The sequence below is a fragment of the Spermophilus citellus genome, assembly GCF_964194105.1.
Source record: "Spermophilus citellus genome assembly, chromosome: 6".
In the NCBI taxonomy this organism is placed as follows: domain Eukaryota; kingdom Metazoa; phylum Chordata; class Mammalia; order Rodentia; family Sciuridae; genus Spermophilus; species Spermophilus citellus.
Window position 1 is genome coordinate 43668602 of NC_138187.1, and position 12945 is coordinate 43681546.

Genomic DNA, 12945 nt, shown 5'->3' on the forward strand with positions numbered 1-12945 from the left:
GAACGAAATTTGGGGAACCAAGTCACCTTAGTGTACTGATCATTACCTGAAAGTATCATCCAGTTTGGGTGAAAAAATATTTGCTGAGATTTCTGGAGATTCGTAATTTTTGGAAGCTTCGCAACCCCTTTCCATGAAAGGGTTTCTCGCCAGTCAGTGCTTAGGGCTACATCAAGAGGAAACAAAACATAGAGATAGAACGTGAAACTACTTCACTGTGTCAAGTTTCAAGAAGCTAGCACAAACCGTGTTGGATTTAGAGTTCCAAATACATCTATCAATATAGGAGAAAACAGAGTGAAACCTCAAAATTCAAACTGTTACTGGAAATGAACGCTTCAACATAGAAGAACGAAATTTGGGGAACCAAGTCGCCTTAGTGTACTGATCATTACCTGAAAGTATCATCCAGTTTGGGTGAAAAAATATTTGCTGAGATTTCTGGAGATTCGTAATTTTTGGAAGCTTGGCAACCCCTTTCCATGAAAGTGCTTCTCGCCAGTCACTGCTTAGGGCTACATCAAGAGGAAACAAAACATAGATATAGAACGTGAAACTACTTTACTGTGTCAAGTTTCAAGAAGCTAGCACAAACCGTGTTCGATTTAGAGTTCCAAATACATCCATCAATATAGGAGAAAACAGAGTGAAACCTCAAAATTCAAACTGTTACTGGAAATGAACGCTTCAACATAGAAGAACGAAATTTGGGGAACCAAGTCGCATTAGTGTACTGATCATTACCTGAAAGTATCATCCAGTTTGGGTGAAAAAATATTTGCTGAGATTTCTGGAGATTCGTAATTTTTGGAAGCTAGGCAAACCCTTTCCATGAAAGTGTTTCTCGCTAGTCAGTGCTTAGGGCTACATCAAGAGGAAACAAAACATAGAGATAGAACGTGAAACTACTTTACTGTGTCAAGTTTCAAGAAGCTAGCACAAACCGTGTTGGATTTAGAGTTCCAAATACATCTATCAATATAGGAGAAAACAGAGTGAAACCGCAAAATTCAAACTGTTACTGGAAATGAACGCTTCAACATAGAAGAACGAAATTTGGGGAACCAAGTCGCCTTAGTGTACTGATCATTACCTGAAAGGATCATCCAGTTTGGGTGAAAAAATATTTGCTTAGATTTCTGGAGATTCGTAATTTTTGAAAGCTTGGCAACCCCTTTCCATGAAAGTGTTTCTCGCCAGTCACTGCTTAGGGCTACATCAAGAGGAAACAAAACATAGAGATAGAACGTGAAACTACTTTACTGTGTCAAGTTTCAAGAAGCTAGCACAAACCGTGTTGGATTTAGAGTTCCAAATACATCTTTCAATAGAGGAGAAAACAGAGTGAAACCTAAAAATTCAAACTGTTACTGGAAATGAACGCTTCAACATAGAAGAACGAAATTTGGGGAACCAAGTCGCCTTAGTGTACTGATCATTACCTGAAAGTATCATCCAGTTTGGGTGAAAAAATATTTGCTGAGATTTCTGGAGATTCGTAATTTTCGGAAGCTAGGCAAACCCTTTCCATGAAAGTGTTTCTCGCCAGTCAGTGCTTAGGGCTACATCAAGAGGAAACAAAACATAGAGATAGAACGTGAAACTACTTTACTGTGTCAAGTTTCAAGAAGCTAGCACAAACCGTGTTGGATTTAGAGTTGCAAATACATCTATCAATATTGGAGAAAACAGAGTGAAACCTGAAAATTCAAACTATTACTGGAAATGAACGCTTCATCATAGAAGAACAAAATTTGGGGAACCAAGTCGCCTTAGTGTACTGATCATTACCTGAAAGTATCATCCAGTTTGGGTGAAAAAATATTTGCTGACATTTCTGGAGATTCGTAATTTTTGGAAGCTTGGCAACCCCTTTCCATGAAAGTGCTTCTCGCCAGTCACTGCTTAGGGCTACATCAAGAGGAAACAAAACATAGAGATAGAACGTGAAACTACTTTACTGTGTCAGGTTTCAAGAAGCTAGCACAAACCGTGTTCGATTTAGAGTTCCAAATGCATCTATCAATATAGGAGAAAACAGAGTGAAACCTCAAAATTCAAACTGTTACTGGAAATGAACGCTTCAACATAGAAGAACGAAATTTGGGGAACCAAGTCGCCTTAGTGTACTGATCATTACCTGAAAGTATCATCCAGTTTGGGTGAAAAAATATTTGCTGAGATTTCTGGAGATTCGTAATTTTTGAAAGCTTGGCAACCCCTTTCCATGAAAGTGTTTCTCGCCAGTCACTGCTTAGGGCTACATCAAGAGGAAACAAAACATAGAGATAGAACGTGAAACTACTTTACTGTGTCAAGTTTCAAGAAGCTAGCACAAACCGTGTTGGATTTAGAGTTCCAAATACATCTTTCAATAGAGGAGAAAACAGAGTGAAACCTAAAAATTCAAACTGTTACTGGAAATGAACGCTTCAACATAGAAGAACGAAATTTGGGGAACCAAGTCGCCTTAGTGTACTGATCATTACCTGAAAGTATCATCCAGTTTGGGTGAAAAAATATTTGCTGAGATTTCTGGAGATTCGTAATTTTTGGAAGCTTGGCAACCCCTTTCCATGAAAGTGCTTCTCGCCAGTCACTTCTTAGGGCTACGTCAAGAGGAAACAAAACATAGAGATAGAACGTGAAACTACTTTACTGTGTCAAGTTTCAAGAAGCTAGCACAAACCGTGTTGGATTTAGAGTTGCAAATACATCTATCAATAATAGAGAAAACTGAGTGAAACCTAAAAATTCAAACTGTTACTGGAAATGAACGCTTCAACATAGAAGAACGAAATTTGGGGAACCAAGTCGCCTTAGTGTACTGATCATTACCTGAAAGTATCATCCAGTTTGGGTGAAAAAATATTTGCTGAGATTTCTGGAGATTCGTAATTTTTGCAAGCTTGGCAACCCCTTTCCATGAAAGTGCTTCTCAGCAGTCACTGCTTAGGGCTACATCAAGAGGAAACAAAACATAGAGATAGAACGTGAAACTACTTTACTGTGTCAAGTTTCAAGAAGCTAGCACAAACCGTGTTGGATTTAGAGTTCCAAATACTTCTATCAATATAGGAGAAAACAGAGTGAAACCTCAAAATTCAAACTGTTACTGGAAATGAACGCTTCAACATAGAAGAACGAAATTTGGGGAACCAAGTCACCTTAGTGTACTGATCATTACCTGAAAGTATCATCCAGTTTGGGTGAAAAAATATTTGCTGAGATTTCTTGCGATTCGTAATTTTTGGAAGCTAGGCAAACCCTTTCCATGAAAGTGTCTCGCCAGTCAGTGCTTAGGGCTACGTCAAGAGGAAACAAAACATAGAGATAGAACGTGAAACTACTTTACTGTGTCAAGTTTCAAGAAGCTAGCACAAACCGTGTTGGATTTAGAGTTCCAAATACATCTATCAATATAGGAGAAAACAGAGTGAAACCTAAAAATTCAAACTGTTACTGGAAATGAACGCTTCAACATAGAAGAACGAAATTTGGGGAACCAAGTCGCCTTCGTGTACTGATCATTACCTGAAAGTATCATCCAGTTTGGGTGAAAAAATATTTGCTGAGATTTCTGGAGATTCGTAATTTTTGGAAGCTTGGCAACCCCTTTCCATGAAAGTGCTTCTCGCCAGTCACTGCTTAGGGCTACATCAAGAGGAAACAAAACATAGAGATAGAACGTGAAACTACTTTACTGTGTCGAGTTTCAAGAAGCTAGCACAAACCGTGTTGGATTTAGAGTTCCAAATACTTCTATCAATAGAGGAGAAAACAGAGTGAAACCTCAAAATTCAAACTGTTACTGGAAATGAACGCTTCAACATAGAAGAACGAAATTTGGGGAACCAAGTCGCCTTAGTGTACTGATCATTACCTGAAAGTATCATCCAGTTTGGGTGAAAAAATATCTGCTGAGATTTCTAAAGATTCGTAATTTTTGGAAGCTTGGCAACCCCTTTCCATGAAAGTGCTTCTCGCCAGTCACTGCTTAGGGCTACATCAAGAGGAAACAAAACATAGAGATAGAACGTGAAACTACTTTACTGTGTCAAGTTTCAAGAAGCTAGCACAAACCGTGTTGGATTTAGAGTTGCAAATACATCTATCAATATAGGAGAAAACAGAGTGAAACCTAAAAATTCAAACTGTTACTGGAAATGAACGCTTCAACATAGAAGAACGAAATTTGGGGAACCAAGTCGCCTTAGTGTACTGATCATTACCTGAAAGTATCATCCAATTTGGGTGAAAAAATATTTGCTGAGATTTCTGGAGATTCACAATTTTTGGAAGCTTGGCAACCCCTTTCCATGAAAGTGTTTCTCGCCAGTCACTGCTTAGGGCTACATCAAGAGGAAACAAAACATAGAGATAGAACGTGAAACTACTTTACTGTGTCAAGTTTCAAGAAGCTAGCACAAACCGTGTTGGTTTTAGAGTTGCAAATACATCTATCAATATAGGAGAAAACAGAGTGAAACCTGAAAATTCAAACTATTACTGGAAATGAACGCTTCATCATAGAAGAACGAAATTTGGGGAACTAAGTCGCCTTAGTGTACTGATCATTACCTGAAAGTATCATCCAGTTTGGGTGAAAAAATATTTGCTGAGATTTCTGGAGATTCGTAATTTTTGCAAGCTTGGCAACCCCTTTCCATGAAAGTGCTTCTCCCCAGTCACTGCTTAGGGCTACATCAAGAGGAAACAAAACATAGAGATAGAACGTGAAACTACTTTACTGTGTCAAGTTTCAAGAAGCTAGCACAAACTGTGTTGGATTTAGAGTTCCAAATACTTCTATCAATATAGGAGAAAACAGAGTGAAACCTCAAAATTCAAACTGTTACTGGAAATGAACGCTTCAACATAGAAGAACGAAATTTGGGGAACCAAGTCGCCTTAGTGTACTGATCATTACCTGAAAGTATCATCCAGTTTGGGTGAAAAAATATTTGCTGAGATTTCTTGAGATTCGTAATTTTTGGAAGCTAGGCAAACCCTTTCCATGAAAGTGTCTCGCCAGTCAGTGCTTAGGGCTACGTCAATAGGAAACAAAACATAGAGATAGAACGTGAAACTACTTTACTGTGTCAAGTTTCAAGAAGCTAGCACAAACCGTGTTGGATTTAGAGTTCCAAATACATCTATCAATATAGGAGAAAACAGAGTGAAACCTCAAAATTCAAACTGTTACTGGAAATGAACGCTTCAACATAGAAGAACGAAATTTGGGGAACCAAGTCGCCTTAGTGTACTGATCATTACCTGAAAGTATCATCCAGTTTGGGTGAAAAAATATTTGCTGACATTTCTGGAGATTCTTTATTTTTGAAAGCTTGGCAACCCCTTTCCATGAAAGTGTTTCTCGCCAGTCACTGCTTAGGGCTACATCAAGAGGAAACAAAACATAGAGATAGAACGTGAAACTACTTTACTGTGTCAAGTTTCAAGAAGCTAGCACAAACCGTGTTGGATTTAGAGTTCCAAATACATCTTTCAATAGAGTAGAAAACAGAGTGAAACCTCAAAATTCAAACTGTTACTGGAAATGAACGCTTCAACATAGAAGAACGAAATTTGGGGAACCAAGTCGCCTTAGTGTACTGATCATCACCTGAAAGTTCATCCAGTTTGGGTGAAAAAATATCTGCTGAGATTTCTGGAGATTCGTAATTTTAGGAAGCTTGGCAACCCCTTTCCATGAAAGTGCTTCTCACCAGTCACTGCTTAGGGCTACACCAAGAGGAAACAAAACATAGAGATAGAACGTGAAACTACTTTACTGTGTCAAGTTTCAAGAAGCTAGCACAAACCGTGTTGGATTTAGAGTTCCAAATACATCTATCAATATAGGAGAAAACAGAGTGAAACCTAAAAATTCAAACTGTTACTGGAAATGAACGCTTCAACATAGAAGAACGAAATTTGGGGAACCAAGTCGCCTTAGTGTACTGATCATTGCCTGAAAGTATCATCCAGTTTGGGTGAAAAAATATTTGCTGAGATTTCTGGAGATTCGTAATTTTTGGAAGCTTGGCAACCCCTTTCCATGAAAGTGTTTCTCGCCAGTCACTGCTTAGGGCTACATCAAGAGGAAACAAAACATCGAGATAGAACGTGAAACTACTTTACTGTGTCAAGTTTCAAGAAGCTAGCACAAACTGTGTTGGATTTAGAGTTGCAAATACATCTATCAATATAGGAGAAAACAGAGTGAAACCTGAAAATTCAAACTATTACTGGAAATGAACGCTTCATCATAGAAGAACGAAATTTGGGGAACCAAGTCGCCTTAGTGTACTGATCATTACCTGAAAGTATCATCCAGTTTGGGTGAAAAAATATTTGCTGACATTTCTGGAGATTCGTAATTTTTGGAAGCTTGGCAACCCCTTTCCATGAAAGTGCTTCTCGCCAGTCACTGCTTAGGGCTACATCAAGAGGAAACAAAACATAGATATAGAACGTGAAACTACTTTACTGTGTCAAGTTTCAAGAAGCTAGCACAAACCATGTTCGATTTAGAGTTGCAAATACATCCATCAATATAGGAGAAAACAGAGTGAAACCTCAAAATTCAAACTGTTACTGGAAATGAACGCTTCAACATAGAAGAACGAAATTTGGGGAACCAAGTCGCCTTAGTGTACTGATCATTACCTGAAAGTATCATCCAGTTTGGATGAAAAAATATGTGCTGACATTTCTGGAGATTCGTAATTTTTGGAAGCTTGGCAACCCCTTTCCATGAAAGTGCTTCTCGCCAGTCACTGCTTAGGGCTACATCAAGAGGAAACAAAACATAGAGATAGAACGTGAAACTACTTTACTGTGTCAAGTTTCAAGAAGCTAGCACAAACCGTTTGGATTTAGAGTTCCAAATACTTCTATCAATAGAGGAGAAAACAGAGTGAAACCTCAAAATTCAAACTGTTACTGGAAATGAACGCTTCAACATAGAAGAACGAAATTTGGGGAACCAAGTCGCCTTAGTGTACTGATCATTACCTGAAAGTATCATCCAGTTTGGGTGAAAAAATATCTGCTGAGATTTCTAAAGATTCGTAATTTTAGGAAGCTTGGCAACCCCTTTCCATGAAAGTGCTTCTCGCCAGTCACTGCTTAGGGCTACATCAAGAGGAAACAAAACATAGAGATAGAACGTGAAACTACTTTACTGTGTCAACTTTCAAGAAGCTAGCAGAAACCGTGTTGGATTTAGAGTTGCAAATACATCTATCAATATAGGAGAAAACAGAGTGAAACCTAAAAATTCAAACTGTTACTGGAAATGAACGCTTCAACATAGAAGAACGAAATTTGGGGAACCAAGTCGCCTTAGTGTACTGATCATTACCTGAAAGTATCATCCAGTTTGGGTGAAAAAATATTTGCTGAGATTTCTGGAGATTCACAATTTTTGGAAGCTTGGCAACCCCTTTCCATGAAAGTGTTTCTCGCCAGTTACTGCGTAGGGCTACATCAAGAGGAAACAAAACATAGAGATAGAACGTGAAACTACTTTACTGTGTCAAGTTTCAAGAAGCTAGCACAAACCGTGTTGGTTTTAGAGTTGCAAATACATCTATCAATATAGGAGAAAACAGAGTGAAACCTGAAAATTCAAACTATTACTGGAAATGAACGCTTCATCATAGAAGAACGAAATTTGGGGAACCAAGTCGCCTTAGTGTACTGATCATTACCTGAAAGTATCATCCAGTTTGGGTGAAAAAATATTTGCTGACATTTCTGGAGATTCGTAATTTTTGGAATTTTGGCAACCCCTTTCCATGAAAGTGCTTATCGCCAGTCACTGCTTAGGGCTACATCAAGAGGAAACAAAACATAGATATAGAACGTGAATCTACTTTACTGTGTCAAGTTTCAAGAAGCTAGCACAAACCGTGTTCGATTTAGAGTTCCAAATACATCCATCAATATAGGAGAAAACAGAGTGAAACCTCAAAATTCAAACTGTTACTGGAAATGAACGCTTCAACATAGAAGAACGAAATTTGGGGAACCAAGTCGCCTTAGTGTACTGATCATTACCTGAAAGTATCATCCAGTTTGGGTGAAAAAATATTTGCTGAGATTTGTGGAGATTCGTAATTTTTGGAAGCTTGGCAACCCCTTTCCATGAAAGTGCTTCTCGCCAGTCACTGCTTAGGGCTACATCAAGAGGAAACAAAACATAGAGATAGAACGTGAAACTACTTTACTGTGTCAAGTTTCAAGAAGCTAGCACAAACCGTGTTGGATTTAGAGTTCCAAATACATCTATCAATATATGAGAAAACAGAGTGAAACCTCAAAATTCAAACTGTTACTGGAAATGAACGCTTCAACATAGAAGAACGAAATTTGGGGAACCAAGTCGCCTTAGTGTACTGATCATTACCTGAAAGTATCATCCAGTTTGGGTGAAAAAATATTTGCTGAGATTTCTGGAGATTCATAATTTTTGGAAGCTAGGCAAACCCTTTCCATGAAAGTGTTTCTCGCCAGTCAGTGCTTAGGGCTACATCAAGAGGAAACAAAACATAGAGATAGAACGTGAAACTACTTTACTGTGTCAAGTTTCAAGAAGCTAGCACAAACCGTGTTGGATTTAGAGTTCCAAATACATCTATCAATATAGGAGAAAACAGAGTGAAACCTCAAAATTCAAACTGTTACTGGAAATGAACGCTTCAACATAGAAGAACGAAATTTGGGGAACCAAGTCGCCTTAGTGTACTGATCATTACCTGAAAGTATCATCCAGTTTGGGTGAAAAAATATTTGCTGAGATTTCTGGAGATTCGTAATTTTTGAAAGCTTGCCAACCCCTTTCCATGAAAGTGTTTCTCGCCAGTCACTGCTTAGGGCTACATCAAGAGGAAACAAAACATAGAGAGAGAACGTGAAACTACTTTACTGTGTCAAGTTTCAAGAAGCTAGCACAAACCGTGTTGGATTTTGAGTTCCAAATACATCTTTCAATAGAGGAGAAAACAGAGTGAAACCTAAAAATTCAAACTGTTACTGGAAATGAACGCTTCAACATAAAAGAACGAAATTTGGGGAACCAAGTCGCCTTTGTGTACTGATCATTACCTGAAAGTATCATCCAGTTTGGGTGAAAAAATATCTGCTGAGATTTCTGGAGATTCGTAATTTTAGGAAGCTTGGCAACCCCTTTCCATGAAAGTGCTTCTCGCCAGTCACTGCTTAGGGCTACATCAAGAGGAAACAAAACATAGAGATAGAACGTGAAACTACTTTACTGTGTCAAGTTTCAAAAAGCTAGCACAAACCGTGTTGGATTTAGAGTTGCAAGTACATCTATCAATATAGGAGAAAACAGAGTGAAACCTGAAAATTCAAACTATTACTGGAAATGAACGCTTCATCATAGAAGAACGAAATTTGGGGAACCAAGTCGCATTAGTGTACAGATCATTACCTGAAAGTATCATCCAGTTTGGGTGAAAAAATATTTGCTGACATTTCTGGAGATTCGTAATTTTTGGAAGCTTGGCAACCCCTTTCCATGAAAGTGCTTCTCGCCAGTCACTGCTTAGGGCTACATGAAGAGGAAACAAAACATAGATATAGAACGTGAAACTACTTTACTGTGTCAAGTTTCAAGAAGCTAGCACAAACCGTGTTCGATTTAGAGTTCCAAATACATCCATCAATATAGGAGAAAACAGAGTGAAACCTCAAAATTCAAACTGTTACTGGAAATGAACGCTTCAACATAGAAGAACGAAATTTGGGGAACCAAGTTGCCTTAGTGTACTGATCATTACCTGAAAGTATCATCCAGTTTGGATGAAAAAATATGTGCTGACATTTCTGGAGATTCGTAATTTTTGGAAGCTTGGCAACCCCTTTCCATGAAAGTGCTTCTCGCCAGTCACTGCTTAGGGCTACATCAAGAGGAAACAAAACATAGAGATAGAACGTGAAACTACTTTACTGTGTCAAGTTTCAAGAAGCTAGCACAAACCGTGTTGGATTTAGAGTTCCAAATACATCTATCAATATATGAGAAAACAGAGTGAAACCTCAAAATTCAAACTGTTACTGGAAATGAACGCTTCAACATAGAAGAACGAAATTTGGGGAACCAAGTCGCCTTAGTGTACTGATCATTACCTGAAAGTATCATCCAGTTTGGGTGAAAAAATATTTGCTGAGATTTGTGGAGATTCGTAATTTTTGGAAGCTAGGCAAACCCTTTCCATGAAAGTGTTTCTCACCAGTCAGTGCTTAGGGCTACATCAAGAGGAAACAAAACATAGAGATAGAACGTGAAACTACTTTACTGTGTCAAGTTTCAAGAAGCTAGCACAAACCGTGTTGGATTTAGAGTTCCAAATACATCTATCAATATAGGAGAAAACAGAGTGAAACCTCAAAATTCAAACTGTTACTGGAAATGAACGCTTCAACATAGAAGAACGAAATTTGGGGAACCAAGTCGCCTTAGTGTACTGATCATTACCTGAAAGTATCATCCAGTTTGGGTGAAAAAATATTTGCTGAGATTTCTGGAGATTCGTAATTTTTGGAAGCTTGGCAACCCCTTTCCATGAAAGTGCTTCTCGCCAGTCACTGCTTAGGGGTACATAAAGAGGAAACAAAACATAGAGATAGAACGTGAAACTACTTTACTGTGTCAAGTTTCAAGAAGCTAGCACAAACCGTGTTGGATTTAGAGTTCCAAATACATCTTTCAATAGAGGAGAAAACAGAGTGACACCTAAAAATTCAAACTGTTACTGGAAATGAACGCTTCAACATAGAAGAACGAAATTTGGGGAACCAAGTCGCCTTAGTGTACTGATCGTTACCTGAAAGTATCATCCAGTTTGGGTGAAAAAATATTTGCTGACATTTCTGGAGATTCGTAATTTTTGGAAGCTTGGCAACCCCTTTCCATGAAAGTGTTTCTCGCCAGTCACTGCTTAGGGCTACATCAAGAGGAAACAAACCATAGAGATAGAACGTGAAACTACTTTACTGTGTCAAGTTTCAAGAAGCTAGCACAAACCGTGTTGGATTTAGAGTTCCAAATACATCTATCAATATAGGAGAAAACAGAGTGAAACCTAAAAATTCAAGCTGTTATGGAAATGAACGCTTCAATATAGAAGAACGAAATTTGGGGAACCAACTCGCCTTAGTGTACTGATCATTACCTGAAAGTATCATCCACTTTGGGTGAAAAAATATTTGCTGAGATTTCTGGAGATTCGTAATTTTTGGAAGCTTGGCAACCCCTTTCCATGAAAGTGTTTCTCGCCAGTCACTGCTTAGGGCTACATCAAGAGGAAACAAAACATAGAGATAGAACGTGAAACTACTTTACTGTGTCAAGTTTCAAGAAGCTAGCACAAACCGTGTTGGATTTAGAGTTGCAAATACATCTATCAATATAGGAGAAAACAGAGTGAAACCTCAAAATTCAAACTGTTACTGGAAATGAACGCTTCAACATAGAAGAACGAAATTTGGGGAACCAAGTCGCCTTAGTGTACTGATCATTACCTGAAAGTATCATCCAGTTTGGGTGAAAAAATATTTGCTGAGATTTCTGGAGATTCGTAATTTTTGGAAGCTTGGCAACCCCTTTCCATGAAAGTGCTTCTCGCCAGTCACTGCTTAGGGCTACATCAAGAGGAAACAAAACATAGAGATAGAACGTGAAACTACTTTACTGTGTCAAGTTTCAAGAAGCTAGCAAAAACCGTGTTCGATTTAGAGTTCCAAATACATCTATCAATATAGGAGAAAACAGAGTGAAACCTAAAAATTCAAACTGTTACTGGAAATGAACGCTTCAACATAGAAGAACGAAATTTGGGGAACCAAGTCGCCTTAGTGTACTGATCATTACCTGAAAGTATCATCCAGTTTGGGTGAAAAAATATTTGCTGACATTTCTGGAGATTCGTAATTTTTGGAAGCTTGGCAACCCCTTTCCATGAAAGTGCTTCTCGCCAGTCACTGCTTAGGGCTACATCAAGAGGAAACAAAACATAGAGATAGAACGTGAAACTACTTTACTGTGTCAAGTTTCAAGAAGCTAGCACAAACCGTGTTCGATTTAGAGTTCCAAATACATCTATCAATATAGGAGAAAACAGAGTGAAACCTAAAAATTAAAACTGTTACTGGAAATGAACGCTTCAACATAGAAGAACGAAATTTGGGGAACCAAGTCACCTTAGTGTACTGATCATTACCTGAAAGTATCATCCAGTTTGGTGAAAAAATATTTGCTGACATTTCTGGAGATTCGTAATTTTTGGAAGCTTGGCAACCCCTTTCCATGAAAGTGCTTCTCGCCAGTCACTGCTTAGGGCTACATCAAGAGGAAACAAAACATAGAGATAGAACGTGAAACTAGTTTACTGTGTCAAGTTTCAAGAAGCTAGCACAAACCGTGTTCAATTTAGAGTTCCAAATACATCTATCAATATAGGAGAAAACAGAGTGAAACCTAAAAATTCAAACTGTTACTGGAAATGAACGCTTCAACATAGAAGAACGAAATTTGGGGAACCAAGTCGCCTTAGTGTACTGATCATTACCTGAAAGTATCATCCAGTTTGGGTGAAAAAATATTTGCTGAGATTTCTGGAGATCCGTAATTTTTGGAAGCTTGGCAACCCCTTTCCATGAAAGTGTTTCTCGCCAGTCACTGCTTAGGGCTACATCAAGAGGAAACAAAACATAGAGATAGAACGTGAAACTACTTTACTGTGTCAAGTTTCAAGAAGCTAGCACAAACCGTGTTGGATTTAGAGTTGCAAATACATCTATCAATATAGGAGAAAACAGAGTGAAACCTCAAAATTCAAACTGTTACTGGAAATGAACGCTTCAACATAGAAGAACGAAATTTGGGGAACCAAGTCGCCTTAGTGTACTGAT